This window comes from Ictidomys tridecemlineatus, chromosome 4 (genome assembly GCF_052094955.1).
Source record: "Ictidomys tridecemlineatus isolate mIctTri1 chromosome 4, mIctTri1.hap1, whole genome shotgun sequence".
NCBI lineage: Eukaryota > Metazoa > Chordata > Mammalia > Rodentia > Sciuridae > Ictidomys > Ictidomys tridecemlineatus.
In genome coordinates, this window is record NC_135480.1 from 109,550,233 (window position 1) to 109,569,304 (window position 19,072).

The 19,072-nt window shown below is 46.7% G+C and overlaps 1 long non-coding RNA gene across 1 annotated transcript; it reads left to right on the top strand.

Annotated features, from left to right (window-relative positions):
* The first annotated feature begins 11,664 nt into the window (after window positions 1-11,664).
* LOC144377224 (uncharacterized) lies at window positions 11,665-13,504 on the top strand. The gene is made up of 2 exons (XR_013437982.1): window positions 11,665-11,965; window positions 13,104-13,504. It is a non-coding gene; the product is annotated as an uncharacterized LOC144377224 (long non-coding RNA).
* The last annotated feature ends 5,568 nt before the right edge of the window (window positions 13,505-19,072 follow it).

Here is a 19,072-nt window from a genome sequence, read left to right on the forward strand (position 1 = left end):
AGAGCTGCCTTCCTCCACATGGGGGGCTGCCTGAGCCTTGCCAGGTGGATTAAGAAGCCTCAAAGAAGAGGGAAGCCCACTAGGTCCTCTGGACATAGGAAATGGCCACATCTCTCTCAAATCAAGGGCTTTCTATCATCCTGATCCCCACTGCTCTTTCTCTATTACCTCCTCTCTCGAGGGGCAGTGAGGAGACAATTTCCAGTCCTTTCTACCTACTTCTGGTCTTCTAGCCAAGGCCTATAGCATCAGATCTACAGAAGAGAATCCTGGGAAGGTCACATTGTAGGATGTTGCTAATTGGACATATAGACCCAGAGGCCTTGATTAAGCCAGGGTCTGAGGTGTCATGGTTGGGGCCCAAGGCATTGCCAGACAGCTCTCTGTTGCAGAATTAATAAACAGTAGAAGTTTTTTCATGTTTAGACTAGATCTACAGCCAAAACAAACAAACAAACAATGTTCATGTTCATTTTGAGACAGGCAGTATTTTGACTTGACAAGAGCATGGCCTTAACAGTTAGGTCCTTTGATGGTGACCTTTGGCCTGGGGAGCTCCCAAAGGCTTTGAGCTGCCATTCCATGGACATTCCACAGTAGGAGAGGCCCAAGCCCCATCATAAAGCACCTGCCAGCAATTAAAGTCCCCTCTCCAGCAACCTAGGCCCCACAGGTCACCCACCTTTCAGGTCCAAGCAGCCCAATTATACTGAAAGCAGTACAAGAAAGTCCAGTCACCTGTCCCCTCATGTACCCCCTCCCTTACCTTACCTGCTTCCCCTGCCCCCAACAGTCACATGCCTACTCCTGTTAATAAGCCACCTTCTCTAGGAAGTAAAGTTTGACCAGAAATAGCATGGCAAGATGAAAGAACAGGAGCCAGAAACAGGACCTCGAGCCCAGCCCTGCCTCACCCACATAGATGTGCAAGATGTGCACACAGATGACTATGACAATGCCTTCCTGTTCTCCAGCACTTCCTCCCAACAGTCCTGCACTGGAGCCAAGCTTCTCAACAGTTGAGTCCCCATTGTTCCTAACAGAATCCTCTGGAGAACCTGTTAAACCTGCAGGCTTGAAGACCCCACTAAAGCAGAATTTCTGGCGTAACGTACAACTTGCATTTTAACATACACCCCAGGTGAGACTTAGACCCATTGATAGTTGACAACCACTGTCCTAGTCTGCTCCAAACTATAGCATTAACTGACAATCTGTCTGTATGTTCAGTGTGAAACTGCTTTAGCTCTATTCAGGAGCAGGTTTTCGAAGAAGCTAATGGCTTCTACATAGGATCCTTACAAGTCCCTAGGAGAAGTCTTGGCAAATTTATATCCATATTTGTGAATTCTTTTACTTATCAAGAGTTATCACCATCTACTACCACAATGCAAAAGCTCCAAGCCCGGGGCTGGGGATGTGGCTCAAGCGGTAGCGCGCTTGCCTGGCATGCGTGCAGCCCAGGTTCGATCCTCAGCACCACATACAAACAAAGATGTTGTGTCCGCCGAAAACTAAAAAATAAATATTAAAATTCTCTCTCTCTTTAAACTAGAATCAGAGCTTGGTCACCCCTGCCCCCTTTCTTGATAAGATGCTCTTCTGCTTCTCTTGCATTCCCAGTGTCTCATACAGCCTCTTTGCACAGTACTATGACTTCACCTCTAACAATGACTATGATCATCCCAGTGGTCAATTTCAAGGATCTATTGTGACTAGAGGCAGAACTAATTCCAGAAACAGGGAGATGTGTCCCACGCTATCCAGTGCCCCCAAATCCAGGCTCTATTTGTAAAAAGATATTTATCCACAGGTGTTGGAACACATAGATTAGACCAGGCCAGGTTGAAAAAGTCAGCTCTCAAAGAAAGATTAGTAAAGAAAAGGGAACAGAGGGAAGGAGAAGGGGAGGGAAAGAGGGACCGATGTTGGCCAAATTATATTGTGGGCACATATGAATATGTAATAATGAAACCCATCACTATATTATAAACTATAATGTACCAATTTAAAAAATGGGGAAAAACGAAAAAGCCAGCCTTGCTTTGAAGCTAACTGGCCATTCTTCACATCAATCAGTTTTACATTTGAATCTTTACTTGAGCTTTTATCTTCAGAGTGATGAGTGATGCAGGAGCTTCAAATTCCTCCTCATGAGGAGGTAATAACATTCCAGAGCTCTAGAGAAGGTGACTGAGACAATGGCTGTCAAGGTCACATTGTAAGATATTGTTAATTGGGCAATACATAGACCAAGAGGACTTGATAAAGCCAGGGTCTGAGGTGTCATGGATGGGGCCCAAGGCATTGCCAGACAGCTCTCTGTTGCAGAAAGGGGACTCTGCCTACAAAGTTCCCAGAGCTACAATTACCATCCAGCATCACATCACCCATATCCTCACTGTTGGCACTAACCAGACACCCTGCCATGCATGACCCCCTTGGCACTGGCTGCAGAACTAGGCAGGGAAGCAGAAGGGAGGAGAACAGGATGTGAGTGGAACGCCTGCCCCCCCCTTACCCCCTACAGCCCTGGGCAACTCAGGGGGAGGAGGAGGAAGAGGAGGAGGAAGCCACATCTGGTTTGAGTGAGGCTCCCAGCAGGGAGAGTGAACAGGGCCCTGGAAAGGCCCCCAAGCTAAGGGGAAGAGAAGAAGGGAGGGCTGGCACAGGCCCTGGCCAGTCCAGGAGAGCAGAGAGAAAGTGGTTGGGGGTTCAGGGAAAGCAAATAAACAGAGTGGTTGAGATGATAATAATAAAGAGAAGAGTCATTAAAGTGAAGAATGGAGATTGTGTCACACCCAAGACAAACAGAAAATAAACGGTCAGTAGATCCACTCTGCAGATGTTTGGCACCGAGTGAAGACAGATTAAAGATGCGTGGAGGATGCTGAAGTCAACCAAGGCTCCACCAGCAGCAGCTGGAGAGCAGGTGGACAGAAGCCCAAGCCAGAAAGCCCTTTGCAGCTGAAGGGGAGCCAGTCCCAGAGACCACTATATCCTTCGCTGGCTCCAGGCAAGCCGAACCCATGCCTCATACTGGGATAGAAGCATGAATGGTATAGAAGCAGAGAAAGGACATTGTCCTTCCTAGGCAAGGCTGGAAGAATGGGATAGAAGCAGAGAAAGGACATTGTCCTTCCTAGACAAGGCTGGGTCCCTCATCTGTACAAACTATCTCCTGACCTAGAGTCTCCCAGTACTAGATGGAGTAAGTTCATGTGGCCTCACAGACACACTGCCTGTTTGTTGGTTGTTCAATGGCTTGCCACCCTGCCCATTTCAGTGACTCTGCAGTAACTCAGTCTTCTTTCTTCTTGCATCTCTGACCTTGTTCTGTCCCAGTGTGAGGGGTTGGAGAACACAGTGCACAGAGTAACATAACCCTCATTTACTCATAGGTTATTCTGTGTGCCAGGCACTGAGTGAGGCTCCTGGGCAGGGGGGATCACAAAATGACTTTTCTTACCCTATAGTTTTTAACAATTTGGGATAAAGAAAACTAGTGTCTTTTGAGTGTCCATTCTATAATAAGCACTCTGCCCAGTACCTTCAAATGACCTACCTTATGTAATTCTTCAGAGGAACCCCTGATCTGTAGAAATTCTTCCCTCACTGTGCTTACAGATGAAAAAGTTGAGAACCAGAGAGATCTGGTGCTTTTTTTTTTTTTTCATAGTCATAAAACTAGGAAATTGGTATTCAATCCCAAATTCACCAGATTTCAAGTCCTATGCTTTTTCCCTGACACTACAAACCACCCCAACGTGAAGGAGAATTTGACAACTGCCAAGAAAATCATGTGTTCTTAAAGATACAGGAAAGTATATTCTCCCGTCTCACGTTCACCCCCACTCCCTGCAACCTTAATTAGAACCAAACTTCATCTTTCTGTTCTGTGCACCAGCAGGGAGGAGCCAGCATCCTGTGCCCAGTCAGGGCCAAGTGCCTGCAGGTGTGTAAGGAATGCTAATGGCCATGGACTGGGGGGAGGGTATGCTCAGGTTCTTCCATAGCATTTGCTTCCCATTAAGGTTTCTCCCCTTCCTCTCTGGACCTTCCCGCCCCCTCTAGCAACATGCAGCTTTCATGAGCCAATTACCATGCCCAGGTTTTTCTGTTCCTCTGAAGCCACTGACACTGCTAACAAGACACAGATGCAATGGGGCATGCCCCTGCTGTCCACTTCAGAGCAGGAGCTTTCTTTACTCGGAAGGACCATAGGTAGGAAGAAGCAAGTTTGGATAGTCCAATTGTAACTCAGCCCCCAGAAGGAGGGGGAGATCTCAAAAGGGCAATTCAAGTGGCCTCAAGGGTGATTAGGGTTAGATTGAGTGCTCTTTGTAGGATCAGCTTCTGACTTGCACTTTGCCAGTCATGGACAGGGCTGAGATCCAAATAAGAAGAGCAAAGCTGGGGCTGGGGTTGTGGCTAAGTGGTAGAGCCCTTGCCTAGGATGGGTGAGGCCCTGGGTTCGATTCTCAGCACTACATAATAAACAAACGAATAAAATAAAGGTTAAATTGATTTAAAGAAGAAGAGCAAAGATAGGTGTGAAGTGGAGATGCAGGCCAGAGGAGGTCCTCCAAAACCTTTAGTTAACACATAGACATCTAGAGTCAAGGTAATTTAATTCAAAACCAATTGTGTTAAAACCTGCTCAGAAACTGATCAAATAGGCTATAACTTAGTGTTTTCCTCCTACTTCTTAGAGATATCCCCATCTGCCTTACCATATTTTCTACCTCTTAAAATTTTATTCAACCCTCAAGTCTCAGTTTTCTATGAACATTTCCAGATATTCCTGGAAAAAATTAACTTCTCCTTTATCTTTAATCCCTTAACATACTGGTTGTATTTCTTTGAGTATAGTTTCATGATAGTATATCTCATTGCAGATTTATTCTTAAGCATCCTTCGCAGAACTTACAGTATTTCTTTAATGTCTGAGGAACAATGCCTCCCATCAACACTGGAAAATTGAATATTACTATTCTCATGTTCTCTTTATTCTTTTCTGCACTCTACATAAAGATAATTTTGGTCATTCTTATTTTATTCTCAATTCTCCTCTTTCATATTCTCTCTCCTGACCTTTCTGTGCTGCATTGGAGTAATTTCCTCTGATCAGCCTCTCAGTTTACTAATTTTCTATTCAGCTTTGTCTAAACTGCACATTATACATCCCTGAGCTTTTATGTAGCGACTTTTTCAATTCTAGACTAAACTTGGGGGTTAGTGACTATCATTTTAAATTTCTAGAAAGTTCTACTTGACTCTTTACATTTGCCTGTTCTCTTTCAAAATATCCTATTGTGTCTTTATGGTTTTTATTTCTTTTTTTAAACTTTTTAACCATTTCAAATATACTTTTTCAGATTATTGCATTATTTTATGTCATTGGAATGCTAAACTAGTTTGATATGTTAGCTGACTTTCCCTAATGGCATATCATTTCCTCATGTGGTTTGTAATTTTTTTTATTGTTAGGGCAACTTCAAAGGAGATTATATTTTGCTGTGGGAATGCTGTTGCTCTGGGGCACATTCCTCCTGAATAGTTCTGCATTTCCTTCTCTTGATACCCCATGAGTTTTGCTGGTCTGGAATCTATTTTTACATTAATTTCTCAGCTTGGGAATTCCAACAGTGGAAATTCAGACACTATAGTCACATATGGTTCAGGCCTGGATCTTCTATTTCACACAGATTTTTTTTTTTCCTACTCAGAGCCCCAGTAGGAACAAACTTAACTGTCCTACCCTAAGCCTGGAAGTGATATCTTTCTAGTCCTGGTTTCTCTGAGGGCATAGCCCTTATAGGGTCTCAGTGTTTGCAAAATTCTCAATCTTAGCTGTCTGCTTCTTATGGGCTAGAGATCATGTTGCCTGCTCCCATGTTGGCAGCCAAACCATTGTCCCTAGCACCTAGGTCGACATCCAATCTGATACCACATGGCACCATCACTTCCGTGTGTTGGGCTTACACTCCAGCCTTCTGTTCTATATTTGCCTACTGGCCACTTTTTCATTGTGCTTCATACTATAGTTAATGAGTTTTTGCAAATGTATCAAGTACTCCCTGAAAAGCCCATCCAATTCATCTTTCTTCCTCATATAAGGACTAGTATTGTACTTTTTAAAAAATGGTACTGGGGATTGAGTGCTTTTACCACTGAGCTATATCTCTGACCATTTTATTTATTTATTTTTATTTTGATTTATTTATTTTTATGTGGTACTGAGGATCGAACCCAGTGCCTCACGCACTCCAGGCAAGCACTCTGCCGCTGAGCCCAGCCCCAGTTCCTATTTTTATTTTGAAACAGGGTCTTGCTAATTGCTTAGGACCTGGGTAGGTTGCTGGGGCTGGCCTTGAATTTACTCTCCTCATACCCCAGTCTCTGGAATCACAGGGATTACAGATGTGCACCACCATGCCCAGTGACACAGTACTGCATCATTGGTCTCTTAGCCACTCAAACACATACTACTGCATTAGACTCCTGCATTTGATGCTTTTCATATATGCAGAATGTCCAAAGCCAGGGGTCATGAGACATGAGAGGAGGGGAGGGAGAGGAGAATTGGCAGAAGTGAGAACATGTCCCAAGGAAGTTACTGCTTCTTTCCTAAAAACAGTGCAGGTCATACAGAATGATTTAGACCAAGAGCTGGACCTTCTTTTATTCTGATATCTGACATGAGCTTGGTGAACGTGGAAAAGTCACTTCACCTTTTTCACGTGTCAAATTTTGTACTTGTAAAATGCAGACAGGGTGCTAGCCTGGGAAAGGCCCAAGATCCCCTCCAGCCAAACAGCCCTTGGAGCTGCAAGTTAAGAACATTTTAACCTGGGTATATAACCAGTCAGGCTGTCTCACTTGGGTGTTCGCTATCTTCTCCCCACCCCAAATCACCCACTGGAGCTTCTAGCTCTCCCTGCTCTCTCCTTCCTCTACCCTAGGCCTCAGTTCCAACCAGCCACCTTCCCCTGCTCCCTCGGGTCTCTTCCCTGCTGAGCCTTCCAATGGTGAGATGATAAGCCTCCAGGGAGATCAGAAGGGAAAGCAGATGCCACAGAGACCCAGCACCTGGTGACACCGAAGCCCCATCTGCCTCCAGCTTTGGGGGTTTCCTGAGACTTGGACTGGAGACCTTGCATCTTAAGGAGTCTCTTGAGCTGGTTCAGAAACAATGAATCAAAACCAGCTGGAAGCTGCCCTCCGACCCAGCTAATGACTTGTTTATTGTCAGAGCAGCAGTGCGTCATATAAGGGAATTTCAAAGTGTCACTAATTGGCAGAGGGCCAGTAAATAGCACCATATAAATCTGAAGGCGCTTCCACTAGGGCTGAGGACTGTGGAACAGATACAGATGGGGCAGAGGGAAGAGGAGATTGGCAGGGCGTGTGGTGGTGCAAAGTGTAGCACCTTATCAGTGGCTGCTGTCTCAGCCTAGGGTCTCCACTACCCCCATGGAGACTGGAGTCCGTTCTGTGACTGGGGAGGAAAGGCAGAACACTATGATGGTCCTACTCTGGGCCTACACAACCCTACCCCCACACACATACACCACAAAATGCCTCACATCCTAATGTACTTTGAAAGAAGCAACCTATTATATTATATCATGGGAGAAGGTGTCCTTGGAAAAAGGACTCAGAATATATTGTTTGAGTAGAATTACTGGATTCTGTAGACATAAAATCTAAGGTCCTTATATGGATGACCAGAAAATTCATACTCTAGTGGACATACTTGTATGAACAGAGGTAGGAGGACCAGGAAAAAAGGAGCCCTTCTCATGTAACATAACCCATGAGCTTCTCCTGGGAACAGGACCAGAATTTGGGCCAGCAATAGGGATAATAAAGGAAATGAATGTTCATGGTTGCCCAACCCAACTCCTCTCATCTATACTGCTGGCCTCCTCCCCTATAGTTTCAACAAACAGATAATTTGGAGATGAGAAAAGGGAGAATTAGTGAGAAAAGCATAAAGTAAAAAATAAAAGTGGAGGCTAAAGGGGAATCAGGAGGTTGGCATTTGAAGTCACATTAACCTGCTCAGAAATGGGTGCTCCCCAGAGGCCTTAAGACCACCCCTCTCACTCCACACTTGTAGGCGCTTCTTCCTGTATCTTTGCCCATAGGGGAGGCACAGAAAGGCTTTGCCTTAAGGCACTGCTGGAGAAGGAGGGCACCTCCACCAGAACCGATGATGCAGCAGAGAACTAGCACAATCTCCCTGACCTCTCACAGCTGGGTTCCGTTATCTCCATTTTATAGATTAAAAAAACAAAAACAAACAAAACAAAAAACTGCTCAAAGAAGCAGATTTTCTTTTTTCTTTTCTTTCTTTCTTTTTTTTGTACTGGGATTGAACTCAGGACACTCGACCACTGAGCCACATCCCCAGCCCTGTTTTATATTTTATTTAGAGACAGGGTCTCACTGACTTGCTTAGTGCCTCACTTTTGCTGAGGTTGGCTTTGAACTCACAACCCTCCTGCCTCAGCCTCCTGAGCCGCGGGGATTAAAGAAGCAGATTTTAAAAAGCAGGACATATCAAGCCCTATCTAGGGAGTTCTGAGGCCTAAAATTCACACTCACTAATGCACTCACAAGTGTCATGGATACTTGGCTAAGGTGACGCAAGCAAGCTATGGTCTCAATCCTCAAGAGGGAGAGATGGCATCCAAACAAATAAGGATAATGTAAAACATAGATGGAGGAAAGACTTGGAATGGAAGGATGCCCAAAAAATATTTGAGAGGGTGGTGGTGTGAGTTCTAATCTGCTAGGAACAGGGAAGTTTTTGATAGAAAGGTGGTATTATGGCTTGGATATGAGCTGTCCCCTCAAAGCGCCTATTAATACACGAGTGTTGGGAGGTGAGGTGACGGGATTGTGAGAGCTGCAATCTGATCCATCCATCCTAGTTTGAACTCTGGGTGGTAACTGTAGGCAGGTGGGGCATGAATGGAGGAGGTGGGTCATTGGGGTTGTACTCTAAAAGGGTTTATCTTCCCCATGACCCCTTCCCCTGTCTCTGCTTCCCAGATGCCAATGAGGTGAGCAGCACTCTTCCACCTGGCCCTTCCGCTAAGATGTTCTACCTCACCTTGGACCCAGAGCAATGGACTCAGCTGACCATGGCCTAAACCTATAAAACCGTGAGCCAAAATAAACTTTTCTTCTCTAAGATGTCTTTTGGGGTCTTTTGGTCACAGTGATGCACAGTAGACTAACACAAGTAGGATTTGGGCAAAGCCTTGAGGAAAAGACAAACTCTTCACAGGAGAGAAAGACGTTCAAGAGAAAAGCATTTCCAGCCTGAGGGCTCCTTAGCTGAGGTGCCTCCAGAGCAGTAGCTGCACCTTCCTGTCTCACCCCACAGAGCCACACTTCCAACACACAGATGTTGAGGGCCAGTGTCCAGACCACCAAAGAGTAGCTGAGACAAGGCACTCGGGCAGAAAGCAACCATCTGCGGAAATTACTCCAAACAGATACACACCACCTCCCCCTGGCTGTGAGCCCTAGACCCCCACATCTTCAGACATTTTTCTTCTCAAAAAAATCCCTCACAATTAGCCCTTTGCCTGATTCTGGAAGCACAATCTCATAAGGTCTCTAGAATTTAAAAAGCCTGGGGACTTTCTTTCTCCTATGTCTACTTTGTTATTTTTCTAACATTTAGATTTTTAATTTTATTGTTTTTTTGGTTGTCAGATGATATTTTATTGAAATATTTTCCTCTGTACTTAAATGTCTGGGTATTGCAAGGCACCACTATTCATGTCATGAGGGTGGCAGTTATCAACATTGCAGCCCACAGACTAGACGGTAACCAGGATCTCTTTAATGGTTCCAGAAAGTTCTCTGGCTAAAGAGGGGTGCCACGTCTGTCAGCAATCTCATCAAAACTGATATTTCCATTGTGTTTAATGTGTTTTCTGTTTCTCTCTGTCTCTTAGTCATTTCTTGAGCGCTTTGATGACCAGGGCAGAGGCTAAGGTACCACCTGGGCCTATCTGTTTTGAATGGTCGATTTCATTGTCATCCTCAGATCCCTCTAGTCACCAGTTGCCTTGGTGATATCATCACCAACCTGTTTCGAAGACAGATCTAAGGGGTTGATCTTGGGAGTCAGGCAGATGTGACACCAACTTCACCATTAGCACTTGAGTACTGATTTTGATCTTGCTGGGGTCCATGCGGGTGACATGGTAGAGGCACCTGGTGTCAAATGACCCTGGATTCCAGGTGACTGAAGAAAATTGCATGTTGGTCTCCTCTGAGCCAAAAGCCAAAAACTATTTTTATTAATTTCTAAAGTTGGTTTTACATGATGTCAATATGAAAAAAGAGACAAAAGAACATATTATAAAAAGTAGTCTTCCAACCCCTGCGACTAGCCACTTAGTTCCTCCTCCTGTTCCCAATGAATCAGGACCTCGTGTACCTTTTTTGAGAGTTTTAACCTGAATGTCTCTTTAAAAAGAAAATATCCTTCTCTGATGAAACAAACTTTCTAGACTGTTTTGGAACTTCCCTGCTTGGAAGCAAAAAGAAAAAGTATGTAATTCCTGAATCGTGTAGAATTAGCAAAATTCTCCTCTACACTGTATGTACAAATGCACAATGTTTGTCCTCAGGATGATAAGAGCTAATGTTATGTGTGTATGTGTGTGTGTGTGTGTGTTGTATACATTCACTCTTGTAATGCTCATGATACCCTATAGTCAGTAGTAGTATCATCATGCCCATTTCTCACATACAAATTGAGGCTCAGAGAGGTTCAGAAATGTTCCCCTGGATTTGAACTTGGACCTGTCTGACACATGCACCTCATTGACTCTTAACCACTATACACTGTGTTTAGGAAAGAAGATGAGGAAAATTCTCTGTATTTTGCAATCTGAAGTCTTCACAGGAGTGGGGGTCCTGCACAAAGAAGAGACTAAAATCTAGTCTCCCGTGAGGGTCAGGGAGATATCTTCCTGCAAAGAACATCCCAAGTTTTCTCATAAGATTTTTCTCACCCAGCTCATGGTGTGCACTGAATTTGAGGGCAGGAGAGAGGTGGACCAGGGAATTGAACCAGTGCACACCAAGAAATACCTCACTGTGGGGCAAAGTGAGTTTCCAGGAGGGCAATGCCCTGAAGTAGAGATTCTCTGAGTAAAGAAGAGCAGAGCTGGCTTTCGGGGCGATCGTCCTGAGAGACACCCCTTTCCTAAGTCTGAACCAGTAGCTGCCTTTGTGGGAGCCCTTAACAGACCTATGCAGCCCCCACCCACCCACCCACAGCCATGTTGCACTAGTTTGGCCATGGGGGAGAAATGCCCTGGTCACTGTGAGGACGCAGGGCAATGGTTTCCAGCGGCATCAGAGGGCCTGTGTGCAGACAAACTTCTAAGGAGGAGCTTGGTCATCAAGCCAGACAGAGATGATTGCTCTAATAAGGACAAAGGTGGCTAGCCAGAGCCCTGCCTTGGCCCCAAGCTTTGGGTTAATGAGACTTCCCCTGGAGAAAGTGCCTCTTGGGAGAGTGGGGGTGGGGTGGCAGGGGGCAGCAGAACAGCTGGAGGCCAGCCATCACTGAGGCTGTTTATTAGGAGACAAAGAAAGAACTTTGCTCCCTGCACTGAGGTCAAACTCAAGGTATCCCAGGGAATGGCAGGGGAATTTATGAAGTGAGGAGGCAGCCGGTTGACAAGCTGTCATCTGGCCCCTCCCCAGCAACGCAGCCACAACCTCCCCCTCCTCCTGCAGAGCAGTCACCTGGCTAGAGCAAGAGTCCTGCTACTGGAGGAGCTTCTGGGAAACAATACACATACCACCATAACACAGGTGGTAGAACTGGTTAGGAAAGGGGAAGACAAACCTTCCACCCATTCCTAACTCATGTGCAGATCAGACACATGCAGATTTATCCTGGGCTGGCCCCTGGACCCAGGTAAGTGAACAGCCTCTGTAGCTGCTTGTTATAATCCCTGCCTCCAAGGACAGGCAGCCAGGTCCCAATTGTGTGACCATGAGGCAGAAACCAGGAGACACATGCCCCCTCCCATTCCTGCCCCCAAGCTCTTGGATGTATAAGGGAGGAAGGGATTTTCTGGGACTCCGAGCAGGAAGGAATTAAAGGCTACATTTTGGGACATGGAAGAAACAGATGAGGGGGGAATACATTATTTACATTCTTGAATGTAAATTCAGATACTTCAGGTATATAAGTGGCAGGATTTCCATGGAAATTAGGTTCTTTTTTTTTTTTAATGAAAGGAAGGTGTGTGTAACAGAAAGAATATGAGTGTGCAAATGTGTATGAGTGTGGTGAGTGTTTATGAATGAGAGTGTGGGTCAGTGTGTGTTTGGGCTAGGGCACAGGACAGCGACAAGAAATGCAGTCGTGCTTTGCCTTCATACCACATTTGGCCCCCATCCCTTCCCCACATGTGCACTCAATACCCTCACAGAGAACAGGAACTTTAGCCCTTTAGGAACATGGGAACATAACTCAAGGTGGTCTCCTCTGGCTGAGTTCCCCAGAGTGAACCTTTCTCCCCTCCACATGGAACCTATTCTCCCTCCCAGCCCCCAGCTTCTCAGCAGGAGGACACCCACCCTGACACCCACCTCCCATCCCTAACCCCTCCAAAGCTCCGGGAGCTCCCTCCGCCCTCCACCTGACCTCACTGTGCAAAGCCCAGCAGGGTGACTAAAGCTGCTGCCAAGTTCCATCCATCAGACCAGCACAGCCTTCTTCCCCAGGCAGGTCACACCACACTGGGCTAGTACTGTTAGGGGCCTCTCCTTTCCTGTGATGGCTACTGAGCAGGGAAAGTGAGGATTCCTCTGCTTCCCACCCTCCTCCTCCTAAGGCTAACACTCTCCCTCCCCCACCTGGTGACCTGCTGGGCTCTAGGAGACCAAAGTTGTGGGTCAAAGATGAAAAATGCCAGCCTATTGACTAAGACACAGTAATAGGGCAGTTTGCATGTTATTTGCATAACCAGTTAATGTCGAAATGGAATGAGTGCCTTATCCCACTGCAGCGTTCCTCAGTGACCCTGATTCTGGACTTTTCTCCCCAGGTTTGCCACTTCTTTCCCAGATCCTGCAAAGTACTGGAGACCAGTCCAGGCCTGCAGATGGCCCCTCCGCAGTTCAAGGAGATGTGTTTTCACAGTACCCTGAGATAAGCCAAATTCCAGTTTGCTGGCCTCTTCCCCTTTAGCCCCCCAGATCTGTGTTTGTGCAGAAGCCCAGAAGACAGGATCAGGGCCCAGGAGCTTACAGCTGGTGGTGTGTGGACTCCAGCAAGGGTGAGGAGAGGTGGCAGGGCAGGTCCAGAGAGTGAAGGGAAGTGAGGGGAGGCAGCATAATGCTTTGGGGCCCAGTGCTAACAGAGCACATGTGATGTTTCTCCCGGCAATGTTCTTTGCTCAGTCGGAAGTTTCTGGGACTGTAACAAGCTTTAGTTTACGCACAACCAGCTGCATTTTTCTACTACTGTTTGTGAGAAGGAAGCCAACCCAACATCCTCCCTGCTCCCTTTGGCCTCAGCAGTGGCTTCAAGCTGGGATCCTGTGAGAGCCAGGAAGGCATAGTCCACAGGATAGATGAATCACAACCGGACCTTCACCCCCTAGGTCTGGTCCTGACAGACCCTGACACCACCACCCATCCCCAACCCCTCCAAGGGACTGACATTGATTCAGAAGGTTTCCACACAGCAGGTTCTACACTTGCCAACACCCCTCATTGCACCCTACTATAAAATGCACAGATAGAGAGATACAGAGTTTGAGATGGAGACCAGGCAGTGCAGAGGAAACTAGGTATTTGTATTTGCATGTGACATCCTCTAGAGCCTGGGTATGCATGACTCTTCCCATTCCACACTCAATACCATTCTCAAATCTCTGCTCTCAGGAAGCCTCTCCCAAGATGACCAGGCTGAAAAAGAATGGGCCTCATCTGTGACTTGAGAAAGAGTGGCCTATGGACCCAAGGGGTTGGACAGAGAAGAGGGATCCAAACATAGTTTCTGAATCCAGACAGCTGTGAAAGAAACCTCACCAGACTATCTTGGATACAAAAGAAAGCAAAACCCTGGCCCTGGAACTGATATAGGATGGACCAGACAATATCCTATTGTGTATTATACTAAGGGTCCTCACAACCCTCGAGTACCTGGCACCCAATCACTCTGCTGCTACCAGGTCACAAAGGCAGTGCACAGAGGAGAAAGGTGTCTCTTAGCTAAAGCAGGGCCATACTTGCCTTCTCTGGTCTAGGCCAGAGGAGTGACCCTAACTCTCCCACCTCCTTCAATTCTAATTAAGCCCTTTTGGAGATGCAGCAGGGTAAGAATCTAGCCAAGCTGAAAACATTCCCCTCAAGGCTGACTGGCCTAGTGGTAAGCTCTGGGATCCTTGGAGGCAGAAATACAAGTCCCTGTCTGAGTGTACAAGTCACACAACATTTCTGTGATTTAGTTTCTTCCTTATAATCAGGATAAAGAACTCAATTCCTTAAGTGTGTTAACCCATATAACAGTTGGAGTGGACCTGGCTCAATAATAGCAGCTGCTAAGCTCTCAGCGAAGAGGTAGTTGGAGAAGAAGAATGGAGGCTGGAGGCTTCACTGTACACACTGCCCCCACTCCTCATTGCCTTGATTCTGCTTCCCAGCTCATACTGGAGGCAATAAACCTGGGTTGAAACCCAGTTCTGCCAGAGGCTGGCTGACTGGGCAGCCTTGAACAAGTGACTCACCTAATTGTCCTGAGCTGTAGCCCTTGTCCCACCTGGCCTGACCCTGTATATGAGCACACCTGACAGCCAACAGACCCTGAGGGGAATGGGGGTACCCTTCCTTGTTCTGTGTGAGTCAGGACAATGCAGGCAGACAGGGGTCTCTCTGGATTCTGATCAGAGAGAAGGCAATGATGTCCATGAGGCCTCAGGGTGATAGGGGAAACAGAGGATACCAGGAGTGTTGTAGCTTTCACTCTGAGAGAAAGTTGGAAACTTGGTGATCTCCCTGCTCACTGGCAGACTCTTCTGAGGCTGGGGTAGGCTCCTACCTTGAAGAAGGTGGTGTTGCAGAGTGGCTCATTGGAATGGCATGTGATACCCTCCAGGGAGAGAAAGATGAATAGTACTTTTAGGCTTTAATAAATCACACACACACATGGCCAGCCCAGCCACCTAGAGACAGGTGGACTTGGCAATCATTTGATGCCCTAAATGACAGCATCTCCCACATACCCAGGGGCACATAGTTGGCCAAAGTTCTTCCAAGAAGGCTCTCATGAAAAGGAACCCATGCCTGAGCAGCACACATACACACACCTGCATGCCCATGCCTACTATTGGGTGTGGCTGCAGACTGATATCTGTCCCTGAGATCTAGGTGGGGCCCCTGGATGCAGAATGCCCAGTAGATTGCCACTGGGACAGGCCCAGAAGCCTATCTGCCCTAAGCCCTTCTCTGCAGGGAGAGTAGAAGGAGGGAGGAGGAGCCTGAGTGAGAAAACAAACTTCAGACTCATTATCCTGCCAGGCCCCAATCTCTGCTCCCAGCACAATTAAAGGTCTCTAATCCAGAGTGAAAAGCAAACACAAGATCCCCTCTTCCCCCTGCTTCCTCTAATCAGGGATTTGGGCCCTGGCTCCTGTTTTCAACACAAATATTCAATTAAACTTTCCTGGAGTTTTCAGTAATTGGGTCCCAAAGAGGGGGGCAGTCCTGCAGATAACATGCGACAGACCCCAGGGCAGTCCCAAGAAGTGCAGACATACCTGGGGACAGAGCAGCAGGCAAACAGGGAGAAAGAACAGAAACAGAGAGGTCCCCAATAGCTTCAGATTGCCTCCCATAATCAGAAAACACTTCCAGAGAGTTCTATGCCCACCAACTCTGGCTTCCTCTGAGCTGGCCTAAGAGAGGAAGTGAATCTTCAAAACAGACTATGGACCTGCTGAGACCTACTTGTCTTGGTCACAGCAGCCTCTTCTAGTCTTAGCTCTAATCCCATCAATTCTGAGTCCAGAGGGGCCAGCATCATCTCCCAGGCATGGGTGTGTTTAAATCAAAACATTCCAATCCGTTCCACCACCAAATCCTTTCAGATTCCTCCACCTTCAGTAGAAATTGCTGCTAGAAATAGTCATTCCTTTTCCTGCAGTTGAATGGCTTCAAAAGCAGAAGTTTCTCTAATTCCAATGGAAAGCCTAAGAAAAGAAAAGTCTGGTCCATGTTCCCCTCATTTTAGGGCCTGAGCATGCCCAGACCAGGGTGTCTGGGTTCTCCAGGTTATTTCCTGCTGGTTGCCTCCAGTTGAGGTCGGAGAGCAGAGCCTTCAAGGGCTCAGCCCCAGTTCCAAAACTAAGCTGCTGTATCACAAGGGAAAGAAACTTTGCTCCTCTTCCAACTTCCAGAGATCACTTTCCTCCATCAAAAATTTCTCTTACAAATCCTTAGATACTTAGAGACCCAAGACACCAGAATCCAAGAGCGGATCCTGGTGGCACAGAGCAATTTTTAAAATAGAGGAGGAGGTGAGTCTTAGCAATTCTATCGTCCTTTCCTCCTTTCCTTGGTTCCATCTTAAGAAGTCAAGTCATAAGCAGCAAGAAGCCAGAATGGGGGTGGGGACTAAAGAAGAAGGCCAGCTGGCCCTTCTAATTACAAACCCTAAAGCTCTCTTGACAGATCTGCCAGTGTGGGATTGACTCCTTGTAACCCATGTAGACTGCACCTGGAGGTCTCTGCTCATGACCTCTAGACAAAGGACAAGTTTGATTAGGAAAGGAAGACATGAGAGGAAAGGCTAGGAGTGGTCTTGTCAGAGCAGGAGGGAGACAGACTCCTAGACAGCTGGCCCGGGTTGGTGGGGGATCTGCACCCCAGGATGGAGCACCAGAAGGAACAGAGGGAACCTCAGTGTTGTGGCCTCCCCGTAAGGAAAGATAACTGTAGGGAGATTTCAACTGAACATTTCCTGGTTTTCCTCCTCTGCTAACCCCTGTGAGTTCCACTGGTGATTGTCTGGGATCTCTCCAGAACCTAGTCTATCACACTTTCCCCAAAATGCTGGGTCAACTGCCTCAAGTTTAAGACGGATTGAGGACAACATTTTAGCCCAAAGATGCTCATCCTAGTGACCAGAGCAGGCAGGAGGCTCAGGCCAGGTGGGGCATAGTCTGCCCCAGCAGAGCCAGAAGGCAGTGTGTGAAGCCTGCAGGGAGAGCAGTTTGGGAGACACTTCTCGTGGCAGGGAGCCCAGGAGGCAAAGGCTGAGCCAGGAGCTTCCAAGGGAGTCTGGCTATGGGATTTACGAGTCTCTTGTTCCCATTAAAAAAAAAAAAAAGGCTCTAAGGCCTCAAGTGCTCTGGAGAGGCTTGCTCTGTGGAGCCAAGACACCAGGCGGGAGGGAAGCTGCACTGTCCTTTCTCCTCTGTGGCAAGAGTCAGAGCTCCCCCGACACCTTGTGGCAATCCAGGGCTTAGAACGTCTCTTAATTTGATTTAGGACAAAGGGCAAGCAGAAGAGAGAAAGAGAATCATGTTTTCTTGGCCCTGAGCCCTGGAAGGAGCCTCAAGTCATAGAAAAGTGGCAGTGAAGGTCACAAGTGCCATGGTTCTCGTGCTAAGAACTGGGGGCTGGAAAACTAACTGGTCACTAGATGGCGTCTTAATTTCTTCCCAGGATCCCTTCTCACCATTATTCTAGAAGTTTCTCCAAGTTTGCTAGCAATTTCTCTTCTTCTGCTAGTTCTCTTATTCTGCTAGGTTTGGGGCAATATGTAAACCTTTGGGTTAGATCCCACATAAATCCAGATTTTGGCATCTGATTGTCAGACAGAGGGGTCACTGAACTCTGTGGCATCCAGCCAAGTGCAGATAGACACTGTTTGCTGCTGTTGCTGATGTATTTATCTTGCATTTGTTGGAGAAGTCTTTGGCTATGGATTCTACTTAGGGACAGTCCCAGGATGACTGGAACCATAAGAGGAGAGATGTTAATGGAGAATCCCATTGGAACAAGCTACATTAGTGGAGAAAAGAGTGATGCTTTGAGGCTCTAGACTAAAAGTGAGACAAAGATACCGGAATCCACTAATGGGAGCAGGAAGAGAAGCAAGAAAGAGAGAAATAGTGACATACAGGGTGGGGGCTTAATAGTTTCCCAGCCATGGTCCTACTGGATAAGATACAAATCTACCAGAAGGAGCTATTGCTGGAGATTGTTTTCAGTGGAATACAAATGCCCTGGACAGGTTTGATATCCATCTTCTCTTCAGTAGGCATGACCAACTGCAAGACATTTACAGGAACCTTTTCCTCTTTGGCAGAGGAAAAATTTGCAAGAAGAGATATATAGACCCAAACTCCATTGGGAATGGAGGGACACCTCCCCCACGTTTGCATGTGTCATTCCATCCACCTGAAATGCCCTCCCATCCTGATACACATGCTCTTTCCCTCCTACTCCCCATTGAATCAGGTGGTTCTTCTCTATGTTCACAGGGTCCTTTTGACGATTGAGTTCACTCATGCAAAATCCTTAGACAGATCCTTGGACACAGAACTCAGTGAGGCTTTGTTGTTTTATTCTACCATGGCACACTTCCACTAGACCATGTGTGTTGGTGGCCATGTGTTTGCCCATCACATCCACCTGACTGAGTTCTTGACTAGCAAGAACCATTCATGGAATGCTTTTGTATCCTTATAATCTGGAATATGGTTAGTGGAACATGAGATCGTTCCGAACCTGGTACATAACTGATCGCTAAATGTTGAATAAACAAGAAACAAATGCCTATGCACTTTTTGAGATGTGTTATGAGCAAAACATGTGCCCGCCACCAGTGGTGGTCATGTTCCCTTGGACATGTGTTTCTTCACCCCTCACCACTAGTCCAGGTCTCGGCCAGCAGTCTGTGGTCCAGTCTCTTTGGAGGGAGTTCATTGTGCTCTGCTCTGGCACAGCCAATATCAACAGCAATGTGGAGATGGAAAACAGACCAGAACCAACGAAAGTTGTTCCT